This window comes from Mirounga leonina, unplaced genomic scaffold, assembly GCF_011800145.1.
Source record: "Mirounga leonina isolate KUSES-001 unplaced genomic scaffold, KU_Mleo_1.0 Mir_128, whole genome shotgun sequence".
Lineage (NCBI taxonomy): Eukaryota > Metazoa > Chordata > Mammalia > Carnivora > Phocidae > Mirounga > Mirounga leonina.
Window position 1 is genome coordinate 3,969,873 of NW_023270320.1, and position 26,797 is coordinate 3,996,669.

The 26,797-nt window shown below is 38.9% G+C and overlaps 1 long non-coding RNA gene across 1 annotated transcript in view; it reads right to left on the bottom strand.

The window, feature by feature from the left end:
- Window positions 1–11,557: 11,557 nt before the first annotated feature.
- The window catches only part of LOC118009833, a 31,579-nt gene continuing 16,339 nt past the window's right edge, over window positions 11,558–26,797 (bottom strand). Inside the window, exon 3 of the long non-coding RNA XR_004679040.1 lies at window positions 11,558–12,126. This is a non-coding gene — a long non-coding RNA (uncharacterized LOC118009833). The remainder of the gene's footprint in view (window positions 12,127–26,797) is intronic.

Sequence of the window (26,797 nt, forward strand, 5' to 3'; positions counted from 1 at the left end):
CCTGTCCCCCCCAGTGACAGCAGCTGTGTCTAAACCACCCATCTGCTGTCTTTCTGGGGCTCTGCCACATTCTGCTTCATGCCCACTTGCAAGTGTATCACATTTCTATTTAGAAACATTCTGCCTGCCCTGGTTATTTTTAGCTACTTATCAGTGTGCACATCTTTGGCAGCCAATGCAAGGGTTGAACTGCCCTGCCCCTAGCATGCCCACCATGTGTAGACCGTGTCCGTGACGGGTAAAGATTGTAAAGATGAGCAGATGAGTTGATGTATTCCCCCAAGGGGACTGTGGCTGGTGGTGAGGTGGCAGGGGGTCTTAGTCCCTTCTGGCTGTTGTAACAGAATACCATCAACTCAGTGGCTTATCCACAACAAAAATGTATTTCTCACAGTTCCAGAGACTGCAAATCCAAGATCAGGGCGCCAGCACGTTGGGCTCTGGGTGCGAACTTTCTGTTGGGTTGTTTCTCCTTATATCCTCACATGGTGGAAAGGGACAGAGAGGCTGAGAGACTCTCTCTGGAGTCTTTTGTGTTTCAGTTGAGGTATTATTATCATATAGCATCATATCTGTTTCAGGTATATAACATAAAGATTTGATGTTTATATTGTTAATCTTAAGACTAAAACTGACAGTTACTTTACCAGCAAAAGCTGGGTTTATTCAAGAATAGTGGAGAATTGCAATCCCGGACAAGCAAGCTATGACGAAACCAGAGGCCAGGCCACAAAACAAAGGAGGGAAGGCACTTGCAGAGAGGAAAGGGGAAGTTGGGAGAGCTGTTGTAAACAAAAAGCCCATTGGGTAAACCTGGAGTTCAAAGTATAGTGGCTTCTCATTGGCTGAGTTGTGACTGTGTCTCATTGGTTGGGCTGTGGCTAGGGGAGGAGGAAACCTTCCTCGCTCCTGCTGGGATAGTAAAGTAGCATCTACCTGTAAGGTCCCTCTCTTCCTATTGTGATCAAAGAAGAGTGGTAGGGCACGGAAGCTCCCCCCGTTGGCTTCCCAACTCCATTCTAAATGAGGTTTCTTTTTATTAATTTTCACAACATACATTACAAAATGATCACAATAAATCTAGTTACTGTCCATCACCTTACATAGTAGCAATTAGTTTTCTCATCATGAGGACTTTTAAGATTTACTCTTAGTGACTTTCAAATATGCAATACACTATTATTAACTGTAGTCAACATGCTGTACATTATATTCCCATGATTTATTTGTTTTATAGCTGGAAGTTTGTGCCTTTGGACCCCTTCACCCATTTCATCCACACTTCACATCCCAGCCACCTTTCCTCTGGCAACCACCAACCTGTATCCATGAGCGTGGGTTTGTTTTGTTTTTTAGATTCCATATATAAATGAAATCATATGGTATTGTCTTTCTCTGTCTGACTTATGTCACAAGCATAATGCCCTCAGGGTTCATCTATGTTGTCACAAATGACAAGATTGCATTCTTTTGAATGGCCAAATAATATTCCAGTGTGTGTGTGTGTGTGTGTATCTTCTTTATCTATTCATCCATCAATGGATTCTTAAGTTGTTTGCATATCTTGGCTATTGTAAATAATGCTGCAATGAATATGGGGGTACATGCATCTTTTCAAGTTAGTGTTTTCATTTTCTTTGCAAAAATACCCAGAAGTAGAATTGCTGGGTCATGTGATAGTTCAATTTTTAATTTTTTTGGGGGGAGACTCCATATCATTTTTCATAGTGGCTACTCCAACTTACATTCTCACCAACATTCCCACAAGCACAAGGGTTCTGTTTTCTCCACATCCTCACCAACACTTGCTATTTCTTGTCTTTTTTATAACAGCCTTTCTAACAAGTATGAGGTGATATCTCATTGTAGTTTTGATTTGCATTTCTTTCATGATTAGTGATGTTGAGCATCTTTTCATGTGCATATAGGTCATTTATATATCTTCTTTGGAAAAATTTCTATTCAGATTCTCTGCCCATTTTTTTTTTTTTAATTGGTGGGGTCCTTTTTATTAGAGCACAAATCCCATTCATGAGGGCTCTGACTTCATGACCTAATCACTTCCCAAAGCCTCCACCCCCTAATACCATCACATTTAAGGTTAGAATTTCAACATATGAATTCTGGGGGACACAGACATTCAGTCTATAACACACAGGAAAAGGAGGGAATGGGAAAGCTAAGTGTTGGGAGCTCTGGTCACCTATCAGACTAGAAATTCACATGGGTCTGTGAGTATACACAGAACCTTTCTGTTTGGTTTTTTTTTTTTTTTTTTTTTGAGGTGAAATTTTGTGAAAGGTGAAATAAAATGTACTCACTTATGTGACTGGGTTTTAAAATGGAACCAAGAGACCACCAAGGAGGTGAGTTTTTGCATGTCCTTCCTGGGGGGAACCATGAAATTCTGAACTGGTTCAAATCCCAAATATTTCAAGGACTCTGCAGGAACACCTGCAACTTGCTCCAGTAATGGACTTTTGCTTAGCGACAGCCTTAGCAAACACTTATGTTTTGCCAAGATTACTTTTCTGCCTCCAACACCAATCAAAATTCTTTGTAAACAATGTATACAGGCATTCCCTTTGTATTTAAAAACCCCTGACTTTTGCTCCCTAGTGGGAGATTATTTGGGTTGCTACTGGAATCTGTGCTCCCCAAGTTGCAATTCTAAGACCCCAAATAAATGCTTCTGTTTTATTTCAGTTCTTCATCTTTTCTTGGTCAACATTTCCATAATATAAGATTACCATTTAAAAGTTTACAATTCAGTGATATTTAATGCAGTCTTAATGTTGTATAACCACCATCTCTATCCAGTTGCAAAATATTTCGTCATCCCAAAGAAAATCCCATACCCATTAAGCAGTCACTTCTTATTTCTCCCTCCCCACAGCACCCAGAAAATAGTACTCAGCATTCTGTCTCTCTGGATTTACCTATTCTGGACATTTCATACAGTATGTGGCCTTCCCTGTCTGGCTTCTTTCACTTAACATAATGTTTCCAAAGCTCATTTATGTGGCAACATGTATCAGAACTTCATTCCTTTGTATGGATGAATATTATTCCATTGTGTGTATAAACCACATTTTGTTTACCACATCCATTTGTGGGCATTTGGATTGTTTCCACCTTTTGGCAATTGTGAATTATGCTGCTATGAATATCCATGTATGAATATTTGCTTGATACTTGTTTTCAGTTCTTTTAGGGTATATGCCTATGACAGGAATTGCTGAGTCAAATGGTAATTCTGTGTTTAACTTTTTGAGGAGCCTCCATATTGTTTTCCACAGCAGCTGCAACATTTTACATTCCTACCAGCAATGTGAAAGGGTTCCCATTTTTTCACATCCTTGCAAAAGTTGTTATTTTATTTTTTTAATTTTATGATAGCCATCCTGGTGAGTGTGAAGGGGTATCTCACTGTGGTTTTAAGTTGTTATTTTAAACGCATGCTGGTGTTTTCCCCAAATTCATATGTTGAAACCTTAATACCCAAAGTGGGTATTTGGAGATGGGGCCTTTGGTAGGTAATTAGGTCATGAGGTTGGAGCCTCTACCATGAGAGGACACAGCAAGACAATGGCAGTCTACAAATCAGGAGGGGGCCCTTATCAGAAATTAACCACAGGGGCACCCTGATCTCAGCCTTGCCAGCCTCGTGGGTAGTTTTTCAGAGTGAGTAAGGGTAGAGTCTCTGGGAGGAGCAGATGATTTTAAAGTATGCAGAACTGCTCTGGAAGGGGATATGAAGACTTTTTTCCTTGGGTTCTCTCAAGTTTTCTCCTTGGGTTACCACATGCCAGCAGTCAGAGGGCTGCGCCCTCCTTCTCAGGGTGAAGTGTAGCAGCAGAGAAAGATGGTTAATGTCTGGGGTATTCTGGAATGGGTGGTTGACATGATTTTCTGGTAGAGGACAGTGAAACGGCAGCACCACAGACCTCTGAGGACTCAGATGAAATCATACCTCTCTCCGGTGAGTAGAAGTGATGCAGAGAACAGCTTCTTATGAGCCTCACAGGGACGGCAGGAATTTCAGTTTCTATACTTCCTAGTGCTAAACAAATTATGCCATTTGTTTTTCCTGTCATTTAATTAAACTTCCCTTTCCGACACTGTGGGGTAGAGAAGGAAAAATTCCTCCTCTACCCTCAAGGTCTTCCAGCTGGACTAAGAATGAGACAGATCAACAGGAGAAAAACCAAAGTTGTATTAAGTGTGCATGGAGGCCCAGTAATGAAACTGAGACCTGAAGAAATGACCAAGGCAGGCAGTTTTTGACTTTTCAGACAGAAACAATAAATCTGTGAGGAACTGACAGCACAAAGAAAACTGAACTTTGGGAGCTTCAATGAGTAAGGAATTCTACACAGAATTTGGGCTGGAATAGTCAATAAGTAAAATATAACAAGAGTTGTTTACACAGAGCTTTCTTGGCAGTAAATTTCCCATCTCTCGTGATAACGATGGCTCTTTACCTCCCAGCCCAGGGAGGGTACCTTTCACATGGGAGAATTATTTCCTACTTTTAGGGGGACAGAGGAGGGTCTGAATGTCCTTGCACAGACTGTCTCTTATACAACTTTTATTTGAAGTAATCAATATGCCAAAATGACACATTTGGGGGCACCCTGCTCTTAGCCCCACAGTGGTCAGAGTATTTGGAGGTCAAGGAAGAGTAAGCTACGGAGTAGATGTCCTGTAGTTTGGGTAGGGGCTTGCTCCTAGAGAATTAGGATAAATTGCCATAATGTTACCAGTTTCTTCTTTCTACAGAGGCCCCAGGATAGAGGTTATATAAGACAACCATCCTGCCCCTCCCTTCCTCTGTGGCTAATGCAGAGGCAGCTGTGCTAAGCGCATCCAATGTCCTAGAGGGATGTTCCATGCATTAAAAAAAAAGACATTGTGTGAGGAAGCTAAATCCCAGATGCATTTACAAATCTTTCCAATAAACAGGCTACAGTGCAATTCTTCCTGGAAGAGTGTAAAAAGAAAGAAAAATCTCAAAGGTGGGAAAAATTAGGTACTCTGGAACATCTTCCTTTTAAATGAGAGTGAGAAACTGGTTCATACCTTGAAGCAGAGAGTTTAAACTTGCAAGGTTCCTGAACCCACTGCTGTAAAACAAACATAGGGCAACCAGGAACAATGGCAACAAAGAGACAGATTCTATTGGGTTGCTCATCTAAAAGCAATGGGCTAATGACCCTTAGCAATACTACATTATGCAATTAGAAAGATGGAAAGCAAATACCCTTAATTTGAAGGCTACACATTTTGTTCACCCCCTGCAATGATATCAGACCTCGTTTTTGCTGAACTCATCTGTCTGCTGCTCTTGAGCCATGAAATTATTTGTCATTTCTCTCTAGTGAACTGTTAATGTGGAGCACTAAAATTCAATTTAAAAGTGGGAGTTACTACATAATACTATTGTTGATGATGGATTATGGGATTTAAAGAAATGTCCACATCATAACTTTTTTAAGTTTATAAACTATCTGAAAGAAATGGCCTCTGTAATACACTAATACAGAAGAAACCAAACATGTTCTTAGAAAATAGTTATATATGAGACTTCATCATCATCTCATGGACAACCCTATCATCTAATTTCAATACTCACCCCTAGCCCCATGCAGAATGAATCCACTAGATCTAGGTGAGTAAAAAAGTTACATCTCAGATGGGATTATTGACAGACAAATCTCTGTGGCAGAAACTTCTAGATGTTTACCAACCACTTTCCCCTCCTTTCTGGGACATAGCTGGATTACATTTCCCAGATTCCTCTCTTGCCTGGTGTGGTCATGTGACTAGATGCAGGACAGGGCACAAGTTTGGAAGTGATGTGCACCACTTCCAAGCCCTACACATAAATACCTATGATGTAATATGCCCCATGCTCTTTTCCCACACTCTCTTCCTTGGAAACCATGTGTGAAAGACAAGGCCAAGTTAGAAGAGGAGTCGGGTCTCTGAATGATTGAACAGAAGATATCCACTCATCAGATCAATACTTTTAGGTTTTAACGTGGGTGAGAAATAACCTCCTTCTGAGGTAAGCCACTAGATGTTGGAATGTATCTATTATACCAGTGGCAACTATTCCTTTCCTTTCTTTGGCTTAATTGACAAGTAGTTTTAAAAAGCGGTCAAGAACATAGGCTTTGGTGTCAGATCTGAGTATGAATCCCTGCTCTGCCAATCTTGGCTGTGCAAACTTGGGCAAGTTGCTTAACCTTTCTGAGTCTCTGTTCTCTCATCTATGAAAGCATGATGACAAGGCCTATTGAAGGACTCTTGGTACCAATTCCAGAGTGTTTTTTTTTTTTCCTCCCACACCAATTCTTGGACACCAGTTCCACAATTCAACTCAATTTTGATCCTATTTCCTAGAGATGGCATCAGATCCCACAGATTAAGGACTTAATCCCACCAGGCTGCCTCCACTTCAGATGCCAGCCACAGGTCCAGGCTGTCACCCATGTTTCTGATGGATTGATGATAAATCAGAGGTCCCCAGGATCCCTTTTTTGGGTTCAGTGAATTCTCTAGAGCAGCTCATAGAACTCAAGAAGCTCATTTACCCACTAGACTACTGGTTGATTGAAAAGGATATTAAAGGATATGAATCAACAGCTAGATGAAGAGACACATAGGGGAAAATATGGGGAAAGGGCACAGGGCTTCCGTGCTATCTCAGAGCCATTCTCCTAGCACCTCCAAAAGTTCACCAACCTAGGAGCTTTCAGAAGCCTCTCTTTTAGATTTTATCATTTCATAGCCATTATTGATTATATTATTGGCCACTGGAGATCTATTCAACCTCCAGCCTGTCTCCCCTCCCAGACCTGGACATCAGGCGGTGGAACTGAAAGTTCCAACTCTCTAGTCACGTGGTTGGTTCTCCTGGCCCCTAGCTTTAGGAGCTGATCAGAAAGTCAACTCATTAACATGACAAAAGACACCTTTATAGCTCTCTAGCTCTCAACAGTCAGAAATTCCAAGGGTTTTAGGAGCTCTGTACCAGAAACAGGCATGATGAACAATCTAGATTTCTTAGTTTAGATCAATATCACACCATCACTCATATTATTGTGAAAAGGTAATAAACTTCTGTTTGTCAAGTGTTGGCAAAGAACTGGCACACAGCAGGTACTTGCTGTCCTCGTTCCCACACCAATTTACTCCACTCAAGATCGAGGTGCAGCCCTGACTCCAGCTGACATTTCCAAGGATTAGGGACCCAGAATTTGGGAATCATTACATGAAATTTTACATCTACTCTTGGTATCTCTAATCCACAGAAAAAGTAGAGGCCCATAGGCTGATTTCAACCCTAAGCCATATTTTGTTTGGTGTGTGTACAGTGTTAAAGGTTTTTATTTGTTTTTTAAAGGCTTTTAAAATTGGGTGTCAATATGTAAAATTATAATGAAAATCCACTGTCTAGCTTTTCTTGAATAAATGAATCATCTGGACCATTGAGTCCACATTCCCACCTCGGTTACAACGGGGTGACAACTAGAAAACCCCATGGAACCTTACCATGTGCCAGACACTGTTCCATGCACTTTGCTTATAATCTAATCTTTATAACAAATTTATGAGAGAGGAACTCTTATCAGTCCTGTTTTGTAAAAAAGAAAAGTGAAGCATGGAAAGATTAGGTAACTAACGGTCATGACAATTAGAAGATGGGATTCGAAGTCGGGCATTCTGGCTGCGGGCAGTACTCTAGAACTGCCACAACACATCCACAGCTCACACAAACCAGACCGGCCTTGGTGCTATAAACATCAGGTGCGTGTGCAATACTCACTTCTGCTAAGTCCTTTTGGTGGGCAACTTGCAGGAAAAGCTAGATGGAGATTCATTTTTAAAATTAATTCCTGAGGAAATACCACATAGGACTTTAGTAACTTGGTGGATCAAAGTTAATTGGCCGTAACCTTGGTCAGGTAGTGAGAGCACCAAATGAATCAGAGAGAAAGCCTCATTCAGACAAAAGGAAATATTTGCCAGATGCCTCCTTTTTCTAGCTCCATAGGAGGAAATAAACTGCACCTGCCACAAATACCCAGATTCTTTTATCCTGCAGTAATTAGGAAGTAGTTTCTGAACTAATTTATTTATGCCTCCTTCCCCCACCACTTCCATTACACCACTAGCTATGTTTTCAACAGAGAGAGGGAAAAAAAGTAAAGTGCCCATGAGAAAGCCTTATTTGGGGTAGTGAATATCCTAAAACCCTGCGAGGCAGATGATATTAATAATATCATTATTTAGCTACTGGAGGCTCTGAAGTACCAGAAGGTTAACTGACTCCTCTAGGCTCACATTTGCCCAGGCATCCTGGCTCCCGCCCAATCTTCTGGCACTGTATCTCCAAGATCCCAATAATAATCCCTAAATTAGTATGCTGACTGTGGAACTGTTTTTTCAAAACTGAAAAACATTTTTATTTGATTTTGAATCTCATAACAACTCTATTGCATAGGTAAAACCAACTTAGCCATTTTTTTTTATGGTAAAACCTGACCCTAAGAGAGATTATTAACTTGCCCTTGGTCACAAAGCAGAAAGTAATAGAGAAATAACTACATATTGTCTGATTCCAACTCCTGTGAGTATTCGACTACATTATCTTGCCATGTTCTACTTTTTTCTTAGAGTCTAGACTTCTGGAGCTATTTCAGCAGATTGAACTCAAAGGGGGTTTATCAAAAAGTATCCAGAAGTCAAGAAAAAAGATCTAGTTTCTAGGTGGGTAGACTGAAAATGCACAAGGTCAGGGTACCTGGAAATGGGAAGGAGGAAGGAAGTGTTAAAAACTAAAGAAGCTGATAAATAGTTTCAAACTTGAAGACATTGGAAAAAAAAAAAAAAAAAAGAGGATGATTATATAAACAGCCTGCATAAAGCAAGCAGAATTGGAGGAAAGTGCTAGTTATAAGTTAGGATTGCATTAGCTGCATGTGACAGAAACCCAACCACAGTGATTCATCTAAATGTGGGTTTGTTTTTCTTATGTGATGAGTAATCTGGAAATTGGAAGTCCAGGACTGGTGCTGTGACCACTTCAATGCCATAAGGCTCCCAGACTCATTAGCTTTTTCTCCTCCATCCCATGTGGCTTTCATTCTCGTGCTCAAAAGGGGGCACGGCGTCTACTGTCCTTGAAGGAGGAAGGTAAAAGGATAAAAAGACAAAGCAGCTGAGTCCATCTCCATTTAAAGGACATTTCCAGAAGTCTCCCACCTCCTCCCAACTTTTGGTTGCCTCTCATTGGCCTCAGTTGTCACATGACCACTCTTGGCTGGAGGAAAGTAAGCTGAGTTTTGGGCTTTGGTTTTGAGATCATCACATTGTTATCCTGAACAGATTTTGGCTCTGTATACTGTATATAACAATATAACTGTATCAGTCAGCATCCAACAGGAAAAAGATGGCACATCCAAGTGAAAATATTAAGACTATAACCGGATTGCACACAATACTATGGCTGGGTCTAGGGCATCCTGAAGGCTTGACACAGTAACCTGGGACTAGGGCCAGATCATCCTTAGGTATAAAGGGATGAAGACAGAGGGACAGAAGAACCAGGAAGGGCTGGAGTAAGTAGAGAATGTCACTTTGAAAGTAGCATTAACTTCATTAAAGGATATAACCAGCCCAGGGCAAACTCAGAAAAAGAGAAGGGACTGATAACCTGTACTTATTTTCCACCCTTCCTCCGACATCTGCCAAAGCTCCCTATTGGCCAAACCAAACAGAAGCCAGAGGACAAACCTTTTGGTGTTGGCCATATAGGTCAGTATCCTGAGGCTGATATCAGGATGGAGAAAGGAGGAGAAAGGATCTAGAGGGGCAGATAGAAGATATCTGTCATAGTTATCCTAAGGTGGAAGGGGAAAATGAGTATTGAGTTAACTACTAACAGTATCTGTCAAATATAGAGAGGTTCAAGATCCAGATGGGGATGAATTTGAAGAACCTTGAATTCTAAGTAGTATTTGCTGAGAACAGTTTGCAAGTAAGCTCTGAATGCTTTCTTAAAACAGAAATGCCATTGAGACACTTTTCTTAATGTTAGGGTTGCTCTTAAGAGGACGGGACTTTTCTCTACCTGGTATTTCCTGCTTCACCTCCCAAGAGAGGTGCCCTGATTTTTCTTGGAGTCCAACTCCCTTAGTACCAGAGTGGTGTTCACTCTTGGCCAGTGAGAAGCCCTTGGAAAGGAGTTTCTGTGAATAGCTCATTAACACAGATGAGAAAATATTTCGGTATTTTTACCCTCACGTTTTAGGGTTCCCTTTTCTTGTCTCTTTCTTGTTAGATGTTTCTGCCTTTGAGGGAGATTTGCCATCAGCAATGACTGAGAACAAGCAAGTTCACTGGGGAGAGGAGAATGAATCACAGAGCAGGCTGTAGAAGAGGCTCAGTAAAACAGGAGGGGCGCTGCCTGCACTGAGTGCAACATATTGCACAAATCTTCATCCTACTCTTCATAAAGTCGTTGTACGAAAAAGGATTTATTGCAAAATTCCTGCCATGTCCTCCTTAAAATATGATTGAATTTATGTACACATGATCAACCAGCACCTCTTCCAAATGAAGATGTAAGGAAAGATGGAAATGCCAGCCCATTTGCGCACTCACAGGGTCTTTCAAACAGTCAACCAGGACCCCCATCTGACTCTTGGTTGTCAGCTGCTCAGGGATAATTGAGCTGGAGAACCTGTTCATGATTACCAGACTCACAGGAAGCAGATTTATAATCAAACAGAATCCTTTCTTGAACTAGAATTTTTGACTGGGGCATCTCCCCAACCCTTCACCTTTGCTCTCATCCTCTTGGTTCCCTCTGCTTGGAGCACCATTATTCCTGCCCTCTGCCTGTCTCTCAGCTAAGCTCCTTTCATCCTGTAGCTGAAGAATCCCTTCCACAGGGAGGCCCTGCTTCACCCCTAGACTGCAGCAGGCCCCTAGCAAATGTTCTCGAGGCACCAGGGACCCCTCAGGTGAGGCACTCACTACCTCGCCAGGGGGCATATTCCCCTCCAGGCTGGATGCACCTTTGTTTATTTCTGTATTGCTTGGTGCAAATTTAGCACTGGGATAGATTAGATGTTCAATAAGTATTTGCTTGGATTTATCATTTGAAAATAAAAATTGCTCGGGGAGCATGAAATATATAAGCTACACTATTGGGTTGTTTGTGGCATATTTTCATTCCAGCCTGGAGGATTGTCCCTGTTCTGATGCTGAGAGAGCCAGTAGGCAATGCTGGAAAGACACGGACAAATCCTTGCTGAGCTTCATGCCAGTCCCCTCCTTTTGTAATGGATTGGGAACTCTTCTATCTCTTGTCAGTGGAGGGAGTGGAGGAACACTTGCATATTTCTCCAGGGACCAGAGTGAGAGATGACTTTGGCATGGATGTTTGTGTGTGAGAGAGTGTGTGTGTGTTGTGTGTGTGTGTGTGTGTGTGTGTCTTTGGGCACACAAATGGCCCTGAGAAGGAGGCATTAGAAAATGGGCCATGGTCAAATGGTCCCTGCACATCTCTCTGACTGTACCATCGTGTGAATGATGCAAGAAGCTGATTGTTAACATGGGCTCGTCATAGCCCAGTCGTCTCCTGGCTTCCTCTCAGAAAACAGCAGGATTTTCCAATTGCCTCAGTGGTCCTAGTTGTTACACTAATAAATCCTTCATTCATCTGCCTTCCAGTAGAGACATGGGCCCTGAGTACTCTTTGTGAACTCCTTTCATACTCTACAAAGATGCCATCCACTTAATCACATAATATGGATTAGACAACTAGTCTGGACATGTGTTTATTTCTACTTTGTTCTGGATCTTACTCATCTGATATAGTAAGCAAATGATAGGCATCAAATAAATATAAATGTAATACATTATCATGATACTTGGGGACACCAGTAGAGCCTTACTCTCTCTTACGTTAATACTTCAGCCCCTTTTCTTCTTCGTGGTGACCCTTAAGAGTATAATGAGCACCTTGTCACGTAGCTCCTCTTCCATTTCCGGTACCACTGCTGATACCTTCAGCTGGTCCATTTGCTGGGGATGCGATTACCTCCAAACCTGTGGCAGGATGCAAATACAACAGTACAGTTTGTCTTAACCTTAGTTATATTTTAGCATACTTGGTAATATTTGAGAACATCCGAATGGATTTTAGGATGCAATCTAGTCTTATTAAAAACAAATTTTCACAATTATTAGATAATATTTTTTCCTTGGCCCTGAAATGTGGGGAAAGATGTGCCTTGGACCTGTTACGTGCTATGCATTCTAAAAATGAGGCATGTGCGCTTGGGTGGGTACACATACAATAGCATGAGGAAAGAGTCTTTTTAATAATTTAAGTTACACAGGATTATATTCATTAGGATATTCTGTGTGTAGATTTCTACAGCACCTTCAAAGTTGGTTGGAATTCCTAAATATTCATGTGTATTATAAACTGATACTGAGGTGACATTCACAACTTATCATTTTGTTATACTTCATCTTTCTGGCCACTACCCGTTCATCCTTCCAGGCCCCATCCAAGTATAGACTCCAGCCCCTACTGATGCTTCTCTTACTCCATTCTGTCTTTATGCTTTATCTATTTCACCCCAGGTAAACCCATTTCAATGTATTTCCCTTATTTTCTACTTGCTGTATTGGGTAATTTATTATTTCACTTGAGAGTTCTATTTGTTTTATGTATGTGCACATCTTATGTCCCAACTAATTATAAAGGCTAACACTTATTGAACACTTTCTCTTTATTAATTCATTTAATCCCCCCATAACTCTAAATATATGCATTATTATTATCCCCATCTTATCAGATGAAGTAATGAAAGCAAAGAGAGCTTAAGGAATTTTCCTGGGTCACATGAAATTAGACTAATTCATCCATTTTTTCAAGAGTCATTAACTGTTCCTCTGTATCAATGTTGTATTAGATGTTAGGCACTGTATTTTGGTTGTTCCTGGGTGAGGCCAGTAGCTTGCAGTTTTGCAGTGATAGCTATATCCAAAGCACTTATCCTAGGTGCAGACATATATAGCGCCGGCCAGATATATGCATGGATTTCATATTGTATATGGATTTGGATTGCAATATTGTATATGACATATGATGTTTAACCTACCATAAGAAGAATCTTGTTGTCATAAATTTAATGTCAAGATAATGGGCAATTCTAAGAAATCACAAGCCCTCTGAGATCTGTTCTTTCCCACCGAGTAGGATTTGGACAGCCACACGGCCCAGCTCACCTAGCAGAATGCTGCCTTTAGGACTCTGTTCCTCCATGAGAAGTTGGATTTGGGATTAGAATCCACTTTTATTTATTTGTTTGTTTGTTTTTTAGAGAGGGAGGGGGAGGGGCACACGGAGAGGGAGAGAGAGAGAGAATCTTAAGCTGGGCTTGGAGCTGGACTTAGGGTTCAATCTCACCACCCTGAGATCATGACCTGAGCTGAAATCAAGAGTTGGCTGTTTAACCAACTGAGCCACCCAGGCACCCCAAGAATCCAATTTTAAACCAAACTGCCCACATCCTGTTGTTTTGTTTTGTAATTGCATATTGACTTCAGTGTGGTGAATGTCAGGAGGCCTCTGTCCGGCTGCCTGCTAGTGAGAATCTTCTCCCTGGGATCTGACTCAATTGTTGCAGCCTTTGGTTTCCTTACAGTCAAAAGATTTGTTTCTGTCAAAATTTTTAGTGGAGGCAAAGGTATTATTTTCTAGATAGAGTTTCATAATAAAGCAGCTCTCCAGGGTAGGAAGCATAGCTTTGGTAATATTTCTGCTCATTGGAAAAAAAATTAGGTGAGGTCCCAATTCCAGAATATATGAATGAAGATATACTTTAGCCTTGGTTTTAATACATTCTAACATTCTCCAACAAAAAATCATGAAATAGGTATGTATCAAATGCTTTGTTATAGAATTTATAAACCTGGATAGAGTCTAGTTATCAAAACTTCTCATTTTATACTTAATTAAATAAATGTTTTATAGGTTATGATTTGTCCAGAGCTACAATTATAGCTGGGTAGTGTCAGAATGGATAATAGAATACAGGCCTCATAATTCCTGTTCCAGAATTATTTTCTCAGTACTCAGATACTCTTAACTGCTTATAGAGTATTCCATACCTATTACATTTAAAATATATTTCAATTAGGGAAATTCTGATGCAAATAGTTCTTTGAAACACAATCTGTGAGGCAAATTGAAGCATGCCTCTAACATAAACTGCATATATTGTTATATAGCCTGAGGATTGGTTCATTCCAAAATTGGCATTCTGTTTGCAAGCTATGGAAAAACAAAAGAAAACCATAGAAGGCTTTGAATATGGCACCAGAATGAAATAGCTCAGTAAAATTTAAGCAGATGCCCACTGATTGCTTCTGACTTGCAACCATTGCTCCTAACTTTGTTTTGCCCCATTCTTTATTTAGAGGCAGCTCTAGGATCAATAGGTGTATTTGGAAACTCCAGAAGCATCACAATCTTATCCAAAATGTAAGTGTCAATGGATGGACAACATGGAGATTGTATAGTCTGCTAAATGAAGCTGCAGATAGTGCAGAGAGGCAAGCCCCATTTATGCTCTACCTGCACCTCAACTGGAGACCAGACTTAGGCTGTAACTCGAAGATCAGACCCTATCGAAATATTTTCTGCAAAGGACAGGCTGTTATTTTTCCCTGAATTGTAAAAACAAAACAAGAGCATAGAGGTCGACTGCATTGGATTTCAACCAAGAAAGGCTAGTTTGAAAGCTTAAAAAGGAAGAACCCCCCTCCCACCCAGGGTAAAACTTGTGGGGAAATCTGCCTGGGCAGGTCATACATAAGAAGCAATGTTTCTTAAACAACTAAACAAGGTGAATCAGGGAAAAAGAAAAAAAAAAAAGAGGTTTACAAAATCTATTGTTTTTTTAATTGAAGTATAGTTAACATACAATATGATGTCAGTTTCAGGTATACAATATTTATATACATTAGGAAGTGATACTATCATAAATCTAGCTGTCACGATAAAAAAATTGCTACATATTATTAACTATATTCTGAGTTGTACTTTTCATCCCCATCTTATTTGTATTATAACTGAGAGTTTGCAACTTTTAATCCCCTTCGCTTATTTCATCGGTCCTCCCCACCTCTCCCCTCTGACAAACACCAGACTGTTCTATCTGTGAATCTGTTTCTTCTTTGTTTTGCTTGTTCATTTGTTTTGTTTTTTAGATTCCACATATAAGTAAAATCATACAGTATCTGTCTGACTTATTTCACTTAGCATAATACCCTGTAGGTCTATCCATGTTGTTGCAAATGGCAAGATTTCATTCTTTTCTTCATGGCTGAGAGGAGAAAAAGTTTAATGTTATATCATCCAATTTTTTTTTAATGAAGATAGAAGTCTTTGAAATTTTTATTTACCATCATTTTAATATGAATATTTAAGGCAATTTAAAATTATTTTCCCTCTTACTCTGCATTAATTACGGTATCACTGATTTTCCTAAGTATGATAATTTTCAGAAAGATAATTTCCTTGGTTAGGAAGGAATTATTATATTACTGAAAATGTAATTTTGACAAAGTCAGTTTACCATCATTCCATATGAAATGCCTTTTTATCGCTACCCACCCTCTCCAGTGGTAGCTGGTTCCTCATTCATATAGGCTTGACTTCAGAATATGCACAAATTCCTGGTCTAATCACTGTTGGTTAGAATAGCAGGGCTGTGTCCTTCCATTCAGGTGCCATGAATGTGAATCACTCATGATCAAAGTTACTTTTCATGGAAGGGCCGAGTATGACTGACAGGTATGGTGAGGTCTGCAGACTTCACTGTACAATAGAGTACAGAAGAAACTCTAACTCTCCTTAAGTGTGAGTGGGACTTGTGAGTACACTGGTATTTTAATTCCATGACTAGATTACTAATTAATTAACTCTGAGTTAATCAAAAGATTAGATTGGGTCCTAGAGGAGCTGGGTACTTGCTGAACAGAGAGAGTCTCCTGCTGGCCTTGAAAAAGTAACCTGCTATTTGGTGAGAAAACCTATGGAGAAGGCCACATAGCAAGGACCTGAGGATGGCCTCTAGGAGATGACAGTGGTCCTGGGTTAACTGCTAGCAGGAAAACAGGCACCTCAACCACAGCTGCAGGAAAACGAACTTGGCCACCAACAACCATGCACACCTAGAAAAGGATACTAAGCCTCAGATGGGACCACAGTCCCAGCCACCAGCTTGACGCTAGCCTGGTGAGAATCTGTGACAATGACCAATAAAGGAAATTTTCAACTTTTAATGTTTGTGGGCCCTATTCTTGGGCTCCTAGGAAACTATAACTTTTACCAAGGTCAGAATGGCTTCACCAAACTTGAAGGCATGGGCTCTATTGCTGCCCCGAGCACACATCGTACATCTGCTTCATTAGCAAATAACCTAAAAGAGACATTTCAAATTAAAGATAACAGTAAAAATCTCTCCAAGTCCTGTTCCCATACCTCTGAACGCTGTAACCTTGCACATATTCAAGTATAAGTTAAAGCTTGTGATTTTCTGAAATGTCCTTTGTCACAATGATTTGCAACTCTGGATGTAACAAAAAATCATATATAATATATAACCCTGTATTAAACATTCCTTCTCTGGAGAACTCTCTTCTTTGTGAAGATTATGTATCCTAGGCAACAGCTGTCCTCACTTGGTCTCAAATAAAATTCTCTTCCCCCCGTTTTTTTTTTTTTTAATTTCTAAAAGGGGTGTGTGTGTGTCATTTTGCATCAACAGGACCCAGCTAAGCCATGCCCAGAATCCTGAGCCACAGAAACTGTGATAAATTTGTGTTGCTTGGGACACCTGGATGGCTCAGTTGGTTAAGCGGCCAACTCTTGATTTTGCTCAGGTCATGATCTCAGGGTTGTGAGATCGAGCCACATGTCAGGCTGTGGGCTGGGTGTGGAGTCTGCTTAAAATTCTCTCTCTCCCTTTCCCTCTGCCCCTTCCCCTGGCACGCACACTCACAGGCGCTCTCTCTTTCTCAAATTAATTAATTAATTAATTTGTGTTGCTTTTTTTTTTTTTTTAAGATTTTATTTATTTATTTGAGACAGAGAGAATGAGATACAGAGAGCATGAGAGGGAGGAGGGTCAGAGGGAGAAGCAGACTCCCCGCCGAGCAGGGAGCCCGATGCGGGACTCGATCCCAGGACTCCAGGATCATGACCTGAGCCGAAGGCAGTCGCTTAACCAACTGAGCCACCCAGGCGCCCTGTGTTGCTTTAATGAATAAATAAATTTGTGATGATTTGTAACGCAGCAATAGGAATGCAGCCTTTGGAGTCCCCAGAACATTCATGATAATTAAACCACGGGGCTGTGTGAGAGTAAACATTGAGAATGCATATACACAGAAATGAGGAGAGGGCTTGAGTGAATTCCTAAAGAAGATTGGCAGTTAAGGAAGGAAAGAGGAAGAGAAGTTGTAAAGGAGTGGCTCACCAAGGAGGAGTAAAATCAGATGAATATGGCTATATGCACCACTTTCTTCCTCTTCTGGCCTTCCTACTTTTTCCTACAAGACAGGAACTTCTACACCCTTACTCATTGCTCTGCTGGTGAGATTGGCAACAGTGAGTAAACATGGTTCATCAAGCCTTTCTGGACTTTCTTTCCTCTCCAGGATTGACACGACCACAAGCCAAGTATCTTCTCTCCATCCTGCCTTTGCCAGGCAGCAAGCTGCCTGTGGTAAGGCGGAGGCAGGAAGTGGGGGTTCTGCAGTTGTAAACTACAATGGGCTAAAACAGAAGGAGCCGTGATTTCATGTGACTCCAAACTTTGGAATCTTGGGGAAAGTAGTGCAAGTCTCCTGTTAGTCCTTGGTAGTCTCCAATAGTTTTCCTGCAATAAAGCTTATGTATTGACTCTAATTTGATTCCCATTATATTTCTCAAATTTTCCAAAACTCATCAGGGAAGTATGTGATTAACACTGCAAGAACAACTCACTGCATCAGAAGCTAAGGGAAAATAGAAGGTCAAGAAGGAGGAAAGCACCAATGGGATCAAAGCCACAGAAACATCAGCAATAGTAAGCCTTCAGTAAATGGCAGCATATTCAGACCTGAGCTGAATTCATTATACACATTCCCTCACTGAATCATCATGACAGTCTTCTGATGAAGCATTTCATGTATTCATTTTACACGGGTGGAAATGAAGCAGCCACAGAAGGTCAAATAGCCTAGCAGGAGTTGGAATTCACAGGCTAGACTACCTGAACCCAAAGCCGCTTCCCACACCCAGGGGATTTGACCACAGAAGTTCTTAATGACCTTGGGAGCACTATTTACTGTTTCAGGGGAGTGTTGATGTTGTCAATCAGATTGTAACTGGCTAGCTAGATAATAGGTGGTAGAGAAAGAGAGCAAATTTTATTTAAAATGTTTATTCAATTTGGCAATGAAGCTAAGAGGTGGAACAGGAGAAAGAGGATACAGGCTGGAGCGACTTGTCTCCACTAAGAAAGGAGAGATTTTGAAACTACTTCAATGCTGCTAGGGGAGAGAGCAGGGTGGGATAGGTAAATATAGCTGAGCGATTGAGAATAATTCGAGGATAATTGAGAGAGTGAAATCTCTGAGGAAGCAGGAGGGGAAACAGAGCCATGTAATGGAGAGAGTTCCTTTTCTGGGTTTCAATTTTCTTTGTGAAGCAGAAAGTGAGCTATCTGCCCAGAATAAGTTAAGGAGAAGATGAGGTGGAAATGATTGTCCTTTGAGAGGTGATTATGAATTATGGGCCAGTATCCATTCAGACATGACTACAGAGGAAATGACCCAAGAACCAGCTCTTTCCGACCGCCCAGGCTGTCAATCTTTTCTCTCCAGAAACTATGTTTGCAAAGGAAATTTGTGCCTATCACTACTTTTACTATGATTTTAATAATTTAATTTACTTTAATTTTCCTCTAGTTTTCCTTTTACAGTAGACTTTGTTTATAAGTTCTGTGTGTGTGCGCGTGTGTTTTATTTAGGAAAAGCCAATGTTCTTTTCAGGAATGCTGATTTTGATAAGTATTGATCTCATTCAGTTTTATATCATCTGCTTTGCCAACAGAAGACATTGACTGAGATCTACTCTCTAGGCCATGACTTCAATACAATTCACCCTCACTCGGACTCCTGGTATATCTTGACCTTGACGAATGCAGTATCAAAGCTTCTAGCTGGATTCTGTAAACTCTTTGAAATTTCCCACTGAATTTCCCCTTAATGAAGCAGCAGATTTCTTCCTAAATTAAACAATCAAATGTGAATGAGCTCTTATACTATGTCCATGATTGTGGCTCATACTGTAGAACATAAAGCAAAACAAAACGAAGAGCAAAGTCATAGTTTGTGAACTTGAGCTTACATTTTAGATGCCAGCACAGCAGGCAGTGAACAACTAGAGAACAATACGAAATAGAAAGTGCCACATCCTTTAGGGCAAATGATGGCTTATATAGGTTGGTGTGGCCTTCATGGAAAAAAATAGAGCTAAGATGACATTTTAAAGGAGACTGGAAATAGGGGAGCCAGGAGAAAGTGACAGGGTGTTTCAAAGTGGGAAGACACAGTGAAAAGGAATAGAGGTAAGATTAACTAGAGCATGCATGAAGCATAGCATGGAATCTGTGTAAGAGTGTGTTTGTATTAGAGAAATATGGATAAACAAGTTTGATAGCATGTAGAATCATAGGGTGAAAGAAACTTTCAAGCTGGCCTATAATATTCCTCATTTTAAAGTTTGGGAGACTAGGGCTGAGAGGTAAGTGACTTCCCAAATATGCCTCAGTGGTTATGTGCAGAACTAGGTTAAGGGTTCAGTTTTGGGGTTTGTGTTTTGCTTTGTTTTGTCTTGTTTTGTTTTTATTGAAGTTCTTGATTTCAAGACTGGGGGCTTTGCCATATAGACTGCTGCCCCTTATATGGCTATTGATAGAGAGACATAATAGCACAGGAGTTAAGCTTACCGGCTGTATGATAGTTTCAGCTGAAATACTGATTTTGGTCATTACAGTCGTGTCACCTTGGACAACGTCGGTTTTTAACCTTTCTGAGTGTCTTTCTCCTCATCAGTATAATGGGGAATGCTAATAGTATCTACCTAAAATGGTGTGCTTGTGTGTAATAGAGGTAAGGTGCTTATCACAGCACACAGAACATATTAAGTATCCAATATATGTTATCTGTTGTTTTATTAGTTTTTATTCCAACATTATTTGAATGTTGGCATGTTTGGTAAGGTTATTTGAAATGTATAAAGGAAGATTGAACTTAGTGCTTAATCAGAGACATAAGACTTATAAACAAAAAATTTATAGTAAAAGGTAAAAAGTGATCAGGGTTGTCAGTAAGGCATAGATAAAATAGACAAAGTACTGTGAGCATTAAGAAGCAAGAGAAATGTCTTCTATGTGGAAATAGCTTTGTGGAAATGGTGAATTGTTTTTAAAAATAAATCTGCCTGTGTGGCTCGGTCCCTTAAGCCTCCAACTCTTGATTTCAGCTCAGGTCATGATCTCAAGAGTCATGAGATCAAGCCCCATAGTGGGCTGCCCCTTAGCAGGAAGTTTGCTTGAGATTCTCCCCTTCTGCCCTTCCCCTCCTGCGCTCTCTCTTCCCTTCCCCCACTAAAATAAATAAATCTTTAGAAAAAATTAAAAATAAATCTGCCAGAAAATAAACAGTCAAATAAATACTATTTTTCAGTCATCTTGGGAGACTATATATCTATTACATATATGAGATTTCACTTAATGGTCAAAAGATACTTGGACACACCTTTGGGAATGACCTCCACGCCAATTTACACATCACCCCAGAGACTCTTCTTCCCAGTCTCCTTTCAGAAGGATTCTGCAGATTCGTGTTGGGGAACTCAGGGAAGAAAGGAGGTTCTCTGAGTGAAGGGGACAGAAGGGCAGAGGCACAGAGCTCAGCGTGAGAGAGCACACGGTTGGGGGCCCTCAGAGCAGTTCTGGAAGGCTGGCGCTCAAGGAGGAAAAAACCGTTTCTGGCGAGGCTGAGCAGTCCTCCCTAGAAGATCACTACCTGAGAACTGAGACCAGGGAATTAGGTAGGATCAACTGGTAGGAGGAGAGTTGAGGAGAGGATTAGAGGAAGGGTTGTGCGTACCCAGGAGTGAGTGGGTAAGTCCATGACAGCCCACATCACCTAGAGACCCCTGCACTGGAACTCCACCCCAACGGAGGTGGAGACTGGGTTTTAAGCTGGTTGACCCTCTGGCTGCATAGTTTTGCAAGACATTCTTGCTTTCTCTCCTGTTTTTAAAGGGACTATTTCAAACAGTTTAAAATGAAATATGGCTTTTGCTATTCCTTTTTTATTTAAAGCTTTATTAGGTTAAGGTGGTTTCTTTTCTTTTTTTTTTTTTTCCTATTCCAGGCTTCTTGATTTTTTTTTTTTTTAAATCTTGAATATATGTAGCGTTTAATTGAATAATTTTTTGGCTTCAATTGAAATATATTGTTTTACTCTTTTAATCTACTAATGTAAGGAATTTTATGGATATATTTTCTAATACGATTCAACTTTACTTTTCTGGGGTAAACCCAACTTGGTTGTGATGCATTATTTGTTTTAAACATTGCTGGATCTGGTTTGCTAATGTTTTGCTTAGGACATTTACACATATGTTCATGAACAAAATAGGCCTCCAATTTTCTTTCCTTAAGACTGTCTTTGTCTGGTTTGTCTTCTGACTATAAAAATCTCATAAAATGAGATTGAGAGTGTCCCCTCCTTTCCTCTGGAAGAATTGCTATAGGGTTAAAATATGTTCCTTGAAGGTAGCATTTGATTATATTGTTTAGATATGATATTTTCTTAGTGGAAAAACTTTTAACTCAGAATTAAATATATATAGTCTTTATGGAATCATTATTTCTTCTTAAGTCAGTTTTGATTAGATTTTTTTTTCCTATGAATTTGTATATTTTGTCTCTGTTCAAAATTATTGACTTATATTATTCAATGTTTATTCTTACTTTTCTTTTAAATTTCTGCTGTTTCCATAATGACACCTTCCTTTACAATCCTAAATTCTTAATTTGTGACTTTTCTCTTATTTTCTTAGTCACGCTAGCTGATGTTTGTTTGTTTTCAGAGACCCAGCTTTGGGCTCTCTACTGTATCTGGTTTCTATTTCATCTATTTCTGCTCTCCTCTTTATAGTTTCCCTTTCTACTTTGAGGTTTTTTATCTGTATTTTTTGCTAACATCTTAAGTTGAACACTTACTTTTTATTTTTTTGCCTTTTGTATTTCCCAATAAAAATATTTTAACCTGCAAACTTACCTCTGGATTTTGCTTTTACAATATACTACAAATTTGGTATGGATATGTAGTATTATTTTTCGGTTTGATTTTCTATTTGAGCCATAGCTTACATATAGATACTACTTCTAATCACAAGAAGTATTAATTACTTCTAAGTTATTTCTTTCCAACTTTTTTACTGATAAAAATGACATTGTTTAACTCAAAATGGATCACAGACTTAAATACAAAACATAAAACTACAAAATTCCTAGAAGATGACATAGGAGAAAACCTAGATGACCTTGGGTACGACAGAGCCTTTATAGGCATGACACTAGGCACCGTCCATGAAAAAATAATCGATACACTAGACTTCATTAAAATTAAACACTTCTACTGTGTGAAGGCAATGTCAAGAGAATGAGAAAACAAGCCATGGACTGAGGGAAAAAATATTTGCAAAAGACACATCTGATAAAGGACTGTATCCAAAATATATAAAGAACTTTTAAAACCCAACAATTAGAAAACAAAACAAAACCCGATTAAAAGATGGGCCAAAGACTTTAACAGACACCTCACTGAAGAAGATACACAGGTGACAAAATGTCATGAAAAGTTGCCCCAGCTCATATCATCAGGGAAATGCAAATTAAAACTACTACTGCATATCTATTAAAACAGCCAAAATCCCAAACGCTGACACCACCAAATGCTGGTGGGGATGTGGAGTCAAGGAGGGTACCTCCCCCAGCCCCTGGCAACCACTGGTCTTTGTTCTGTGTCTGTAGTCTTTCCTTTCCCAGAATATCATATAGTTGGAATCATATAGTATGTAGCCTTTTCAGATTGGCTTCTTGCCCTTAGTAACGGGTGGTTAAAGTCCTTCTGTGTCTTCTCATGGCTTGATAGTTCATTTCTTTTTAGTGCTGAATACTATTCCATTGTCTCGAGGTTACAGTTTATTTATCCACTCACCTACTGGAGGACATCTTGGTTGCTTCCAAATTTTGCCAGTTATAAATAAAAATGCTATAAACATCCATGTGCAGGTTTTTGTATGTACGTAAGTTTTTAACTCCTTTGAGTAAATGCCAAGGAGTACAACTGCCAGATCATGTGGTAACAGTGTTTCAGTTTTGTAAGAACCTCCCAACTATCTTCCAAAATAGCTATACTATTTTGCATTCTCATTAGCAATGAATGAGCATTCCTGTTGCACCCACATTCTCACCAGCATTTGGTGTTGCCAGTGTTCTGGGTTTTGGCCAATCTGAGAAATATGTAATAGTATCTATTAAATTACCTTTGTGCTTTTCTCAAAAATTAATTGACCATATACATGCGGATATATAACTCAGCTCACTACTCCGTTTCACTGATCCATATCTATCTTTACATCAGCAGTATACATCTTAATAGCCGTAGCTTTACATGAAGTCTTTAAATCAAGTACTTCATGTATTCCACATTCTTCTTTTCCAAGATTTTGCCCATTTTACATCTTTTGCATTTTCAAAAAAATATTTTTGGAATGGAATTTCAATTTGTACAACACACAAAAGCTGTATTGAATCTACAGGCAGTTTGGGGGAGAATTGTTACCTTACTAATATAGTCTTCTTATTAACATAGATAGCGCTCCATTTATTTAGGTTGTCATTTATTTCTCTTCACATTGTATTATAGTGTAGCTTTCAGTAAACAGGTTTTATTAAATTTACCTCTAAGCATTTGTTGTTTTTGATGTTTTTATGAATGATATTTCAAAATTACTTTCCATTTGTCTGTTGCTAGTGCATAGATATACAATTGGTTTTACTTTACTGATTTTCTGTCTTGTGACCTAGATTAACTCACTCATTAACACTAATGGGTTTTTAGAACAACTGAATTTTAGGATTTTCTGTGTATGCAACCTAATGCTTGCCAATATAGGAAGTCTTAACTTTTCTTTCCCAATATGTATGCCTTTTTTTTTCTTTTATTTTATTGCAATGATTAAGATCTATAGTATAATGAAGGATAGAATTGGGGAGATTGGGTGAATTTCTATTATTACCAATTTTAGGAATGAAAGGGTTCTGTATTTTACCATTAAGTGTGAAGATGAGATGCAGTTTTTTCAGAGAAACTCTTTATTAAATTTAGGATGTTTCCTTCTATTCATACTTCACTCAGAATTTTTATCATGAAGTGATGTTGAATAATGTTGTAGTCACCCTGGCTGCATAACAAAATACCATAGGCTGAGTGGCTTAAACAACAGAAATTTAATTTTCTCACAGTTCTGGAGGCAAGATGTCCCAGATCAAGGTCTGGCAGGGTTAAGTTCCTGGGGAGAGTTCTTTTCCTGGCTTGCTTAGGGCAACCTTTTCTCTTGTCCTCACATGGTGAAGAGAGAGAGAGCAAGCTCTCTGGTGTCTGTTCATATAAACACACTAATCCTATTGGATTGGGGCTCTATTCTTATGATCTTATTTAACCTTAATTACCTTCTTATAGGTCCTATCTCCAAATATAGTCACATTGGGGATTAGAACTTCAACAGATGAATTTTGGGGAGACACAATTCTGTCCATAGTAATGTCAAATGCTTTGTTTGCATCCATTGAGATTATCACATGATTTTTTTTCCCATATTATGTTGATGTGATTGGTGACTAATTCTTCTGACTTGTTGTGTTCATCAGTAGTATTAGTCTATAGTGTTCTTTTCTTGTAATGTCTTTGTTGGAATGTGGTATCAGAGAAGTTCTGACCTTTTAAAATTAGTTGGAAAGTGTTCCTTCCTCTATTATTTTTTTTAAAGGGTTTGTGTAAGATTGGGATACTTCATAGAACTCACCAGTGAAATTAGTTCTCTGGATCTGTAATGTACTCAATGAGAAATTTTGTAATTATAAATTCAATTTCTTCAATAGATACAGTGCAATTCAGATTATTTATTTTACAAGTGCCTGTGTATCATTCAAGAAATGTGTATATCTCTTTCTGTTGTCAAATTTATATAAAGTTGTTTATATTTTCATATTATTGTTTAATGTGTGTAAGATTTTCAGTTATGTACCCTCTTTCATTTTAATATTAGCAATTCACTGTTTCTTGCTTTTTTCCTTAATCACTCTAAATAGGGATTTATCCATTTAATTATTATTTCAATAAAGTAATTTTTGTTTCATTAATTTTCTCTGATTTTTATCCACTTTCTATTTTATTAATGTTTGATCTAGTCCTAATTATTTCCTTTCCTTTTACTTGTTTGCAGTTTAATTTGCTCTTCTTTTCTTAGCTTTTTAGGTGGACTCTAAGGTCATTGACTTTAAATTCCCTTTTTATAATATAAGAATCTAAAACTATAAGTTTCTCTTTAAACATGCTCTAGCGGTATCCACAAATTTTTTTAACACTTTATTGAGATATAATTCACATATCATACTATATATCCATATAAAGTATACAATTCAGTGGTTTTTGGCATATTCACAGAGTTGTACAACAATCACCAGAATCTAATTTTGTAACTTTTTCTTCACCCCCAAAAGAAAGTCTGTACCTGTTAGCAGTCAATTTCCATCCTTGCATTCCTAACTCCATTCCTAGGCAACCACTAATTTACTTTCTGTCTCTATAGATTTGCCTATTCTGGATATTTAATGTAAATGGAATCTTAAAAAATGTGTCTTTTGTGACTGGCTTAAAGTTCACAAGGTTTATTCATGTTGTAGCATGTACAAATATTCATTCCTTTTATTAGCTAAATAATGTTCCATTGTATGGATATGCCATATGTTATCCATTCATCAGCTGATGAATATTTGGGTTATTTTTACTTTTTGTCTATTATGAGTAATGCTGTTAGAAACATTCATGTTCAAGTTTTGGTATGGAAATATGATTTCATTTCTCTTAGGCATATATCTAGCAGTGGAATGAATATGGTCATTCTATATTTAGCATTTTTAGGAATTTCCAGATTGTTTTCCAAAGTGGCTATACCATCCTTCTTTCCAACCAGCAGTTTATGAGGCTTCCCAATAATTCAGATCTTTGTCAGTGCTCGTTACTGCCTATCTCTCTAAATTTTAATTATTCTAGCGGGTATAAAGTGGTATCTCATTGGGGTTTTGATTTGCATTTCCCTAATGACTAATGCTGAGCATCTTTTCATATACTTATTGGTCATTTGTAAGTCTTTTTTGGAGGTCTATTCACATAATTTGTCCATTTTTTATTTGGGTTAGTGTTCTTTTTATTGATGAACTGTAACATTTCCTTAGGTATTTTGGATATGGGATTTTTAACAAATATATGATTTGAAATATTTTCTTCCATTTCCTAGGTTATCTTTTAAGTTTCTTAATTGTATTCTTTAAAGCACAAATTTTTTTTA